The sequence below is a fragment of the Capra hircus genome, chromosome 5 (assembly GCF_001704415.2).
Source record: "Capra hircus breed San Clemente chromosome 5, ASM170441v1, whole genome shotgun sequence".
Classification (NCBI taxonomy): domain Eukaryota; kingdom Metazoa; phylum Chordata; class Mammalia; order Artiodactyla; family Bovidae; genus Capra; species Capra hircus.
Genome location: NC_030812.1, coordinates 22,660,093 through 22,664,901, shown reverse-complemented (window position 1 = coordinate 22,664,901; position 4,809 = coordinate 22,660,093). Strand labels below are relative to the sequence as shown.

General features: G+C 41.3%; 1 non-coding gene across 1 annotated transcript; it reads right to left on the bottom strand.

The window, feature by feature from the left end:
* Positions 3,862-3,934, bottom strand: TRNAE-CUC. The gene has a single exon. It is a non-coding gene; the product is annotated as a tRNA-Glu (tRNA).

Genomic DNA, 4,809 nt, shown 5'->3' with positions numbered 1-4,809 from the left:
GAAAGAAGCAGAGGTATACTCTATTTCTTTTTATTATCACAGCACAGTTACAATTTAGGGGCATAGACTTCCTCCACTCTTACTCATAGGAAAGTATAAGCCCTAAGAATTATAGATTCTGATGATCTCTCTTCTGTCTTGCCTTTTCTCTCTGTATGTCTGTTTCCTTCTCCCTCTTGTGTTTTTCTATAACACCCTTATGGGCCGCCTGAGGCTCTTTTTACTGGCTTTCTGCTCATTTTATCTATTTTTATAGACAAAATGTTTATCTTTTCTTCAAAAAAAGTAAACTGGACTCTTTGTGACCCCATGGACTATAGCCTACCAGGCTCCTCCCTCCATGGGATTCTCCAGGCAAGAGTACTGAAGTGGGTTGCCATTTCCTTCTCCAGGGGATCTTCCCAACCCAGGGATTGAACCTGGGTCTCCCACACTCCAGGCAGATGCTTTAACCTCTGAGCCACCAGGGAAGCATAGGAATATATCCCTATTAGTTATCTGGAAGTAGGTGGTACTCAAACAAGAGATGGCAAGGGTGAATGTCAACATTCTAAGAATCAGCTAACTAAAATGGATGGAATGGGTGAATTTAACTCAGATGACCATTATATCTACTACTGTGGGCAGGAATCCCTCAGAAGAAATGGAGTAGCCATCATGGTCAACAAAAGAGTCCGAAATGCAGTACTTGGATGCAATCTCAAAAACGACAGAATGATCTCTGTTCGTCTCCAAGGCAAACCATTCAATATCACAGTTATCCATGTCTATGCCCCAACCAGTAACACTGAAGAAACTGAAGATGAATGGTTTTATGAAGACCTACAAGACTTTTTAGAACTAACACCCAAAAGAGATGTCCTTTTCATTATAGGGGACTGGAATGCAAAAGTAGGAAGTCAAGAAACACCTGGAGTAACAGGCAAATTGGGCCTTGAAATGCAGAATGAAGCAGGGCAAAGACTAATAGAGTTTTGTCAAGAAAATTCACTGGTCATAGCAAACACCCTCTTCCAAAATCACAAGAGAAGACTCTACACATGGACATCACCAGATGGTCAACACCGACATCAGATTGATTATATTCTTTGCAGCGAAAGATGAAGAAGCTCTATACAGTCAACAAAAACAAGACCAGGAGCTGACTGTGGCTCAGATCATGAACTCCTTATTGCCAAATTCAGACTCAAATTGAAGAAAGTAGGGAAAACCGCTAGACCATTCAGGTATGACCTAAATCAAATCCCTTATGATTACACAGTGAAAGTGAGAAATAGATTTAAGGGCCTAGATCTGATAGATAGAGTGCCTGATGAACTATGGAATGAGGTTCGTGACATTGTACAGGAGACAGGGATCAAGACCACCCCATGGAAAAGAAATGCAAAAAAGCAAAATGGCTGTCTGAGGAGGCCTTACAAATAGCTGTGAAAAGAAGAGAGGCGAAAAGCAAATGAGAAAAGGAAAGATATAAGCATCTGAATGCAGAGTTCCAAAGAATAGCAAGAAGAGATAAGAAAGCCTTCTTCAGTGATCAATGCAAAGAAATAGAGGAAAACAACAGAATGGGAAAGACTAGAGATCTCTTCAAGAAAATTAGAGATACCAAGGGAACATTTCATGCAAAGATGGGCTCGATAAAGGACAGAAATGGTATGGACCTCACAGAAGCAGAAGATATTAAGAAGAGGTGGCAAGAATACACGGAAGAACTGTACAAAAAAGATCTTCATTACCCAGATAATCATGATGATGTGATCACTAATCCAGAGCCAGACATCTTGGAATGAGTAGTCAAGTGGGCCTTAGAAAGCATCACTACGAACAAAGCTAGTGGAGGTGATGGAATTTCAGTTGAGCTATTTCAAATCCTGAAAGATGATGCTGTGAAAGTGCTGCACTCAATATGCCAGCAAATGTGGAAAACTCAGCAGTGGCGACAGGACTGGAAAAGGTCAGTTTTCATTCCAATCCCAAAGAAAGGCAATGCCAAAGAATGCTCAAACTACCGCACAATTGCACTCATCTCACATGCTAGTAAAGTAATGCTCAAAATTCTCCAAGCCAGACTTCAGCAATACGTGAACCGTGAACTCCCTGATGTTCAAGCTGGTTTTAGAAAAGGCAGTGGAACCAGAGGTCAAATTGCCAACATTCGCTGGATCATGGAAAAAGCAAGAGAGTTCCAGAAAAACATCTATTTCTGCTTGACTATGCCAAAGCCTTTGACTGTGTGGATCACAATAAACTGTGGAAAATTCTTCAAGAGATGGGAATACCAGACCACCTGACCTGCCTCTTGAGAAATCTGTATGCAGGTCAGGAAGCAACAGTTAGAACTGGACATGGAACAACAGACTGGTTCCAAATAGGAAAAGGAGTATGTCAAGGCTGTATATTGTCACCCTGCTTATTTAACTTCTATGCAGAGTACATCATGAGAAACGCTGGACTGGAAGAAACACAAGCTGGAATCAAGATTGGCGGGAGAAATATCAATAAGCTCAGATATGCAGTTGACACCACCCTTATGGCAGAAAGCGAAGAGGAGTTAAAAAGCCTCTTGATGAAAGTGAAAGAGGAGAGTGAAAAAGTTGGTTTAAAGCTCAACATTCAGAAAACTAAGATCATGGCATCCAGTCCCATCACTTCATGGGAAATAGATGGGGAAACAGTAGAAACAGTGTCAGACTTTATTTTGGGGGGCTCCAAAATCACTGCAGATGGTGACTGCAGCCATGAAATTAAAAGATGTTTACTCCTTGGAAGAAAAGTTATGACCAACCTAGATAGCATATTGAAAAGCAGAGACATTACTTTGCTGACTAAGATCTGTCTAGTCAAGGCCATGGTTTTTCCGGTGGTCATGTATGGGTGTGAGAGTTGGACTGTGAAGAAGGCTGAGCGCTGAAGAATTGATGCTTTTGAACTGCGGTGTTGGAGAAGACTCTTGAGAGTCCCTTGCACTGCAAGGAGATCCAACCAGTCCATTCTGAAGGAGATCAGCCCTGGGATTTCTTTGGAAGGAATGACGCTAAAGCTGAAGCTCCAGTACTTTGGCCACCTCATGCGAAGAGCTGACTCATTAGAAAAGACTCTGATGCTGGGAGGGATTGGGGGCAGGAGGAGAAGGGGACGACAGAGGATGAGATGGCTGGATGGCTTCACGGACTCGATGGACATGAGTCTGAGTGAACTCCGGGAGATAGTGACGGACAGGGAGGCCTGGCGTGCTGTGATTCATGGGGTCGCAAAGAGTTGGACACGACTGAGCAACTGAACTGAACTGAACTGAGGTGGTACTAATCTTATCTTCCCCTCTTAGAAGAAGTGATAGGTGTACTTACTATATGCCAGCCCCAAGACTTGCAGTTTTACATACATACTACTTCATTTCATCTTCAGCACAACCCTGGAAGACAGGAGATGGATTCTAAAAAGTTAATGCTATTGCTTAAAATGACTCTGCCTGGGAGTGACTAATTCTAGTTTCTTCATCACCAGCCAACATTGATTGATTACCTGGCACAGGAGGGCGCCGAAACTGGCCTAGGCTGTCCCGAGCTTGCTAATTAGATCATTCTGCTCTCTCCTTGGTATGCTGCATCCTGTGATATTGATTAAAACCAACACATTAAAAATAAACCTTGAAATTTTCACTCCTTGCCTAGTTTTTAAAAATCATTCTTAATACCATATTCATCAGGGGAAATTACTCCTAACTTTTGTGTGTGTCACAACCTGCTTTTTGCTAAACATACATGCCCACACATTTGTAGTATCCTGACACTTTATTGTGTGCTATTTATATACGTATTTATTTGACTGCACCGGGTCTTAGTTGAGGCATGTGGGATCTCTTTCCTTGACCAGGGATTGAACCTGGGTCCCCTGCGTTGAGAGTGCAGAGTCTTAGCCACTGGACCACCAAGGATCATGCTAGGTTTTATATGTCATTTTATATTTTTCCACAGCGGTTGTAGCATGCACAATGGCTATATAGGCCAGGATTCCATTATTTGACTGAGCATGATCTATTTATACAATCCCTGGTTGTTGGTTACTCAAATTGTTTCCACTTCCACTTTTAAAAACAAGGCTGTGTTATCTAGCCCTGAAGTCCTTTAAATATCACGACTGTAGGCAGATAGTTTTAAAGATGCAAGAAATCAGAATATATATGATCATGGTCCCACCCTAAGAAATCTCCTGGACAATCACCTGTATCCTGTCAAGAGAAGACTAGGGAAACAGAAACAAAAGCACTGATTATACTTAAACATAGCTCTAAGACTTAAGTACAAATAGGGGAAAACTGGAAGAGTAGCGTGTAAATATTAAACATTCTGACAAATTGGAAATAGTATAGCTAAAAACATTGGAGAAGAGAAAGGGAAAGTAAAATAAGACCATTGGTAGGCATGCAGGTAATGCCCAATATAAGTGGGAGTCAAAAGATGTCAGTTAAAAGTCTAAAGCAATTTAGAAATCCATGCAAAGAAAAAGGGAATCATGACCTTTTGCTTTAAAAAAACAAAATATTAATATAAAGGTAAGCACTGCAGTCAAAATATAAACTTTCTGAAATTTCAAAATACATAACAATAATAAGAAAGGGAAAGCATTTTTTATATTTGCAAAAAAAATATTAAGGATCATCTACAAGCTCACAAATAGCCACCCAGGAGGACTGCAGGGCTTCCCTTGTGGCTCAGCGGGTAAAGAATCCTCCGGCAAAGCCAGAGACATGGGTTCTATCTCTGGATCAGGAAGATCCCTTGGAGAAGGAAATGGCAACCAACTCCAGTA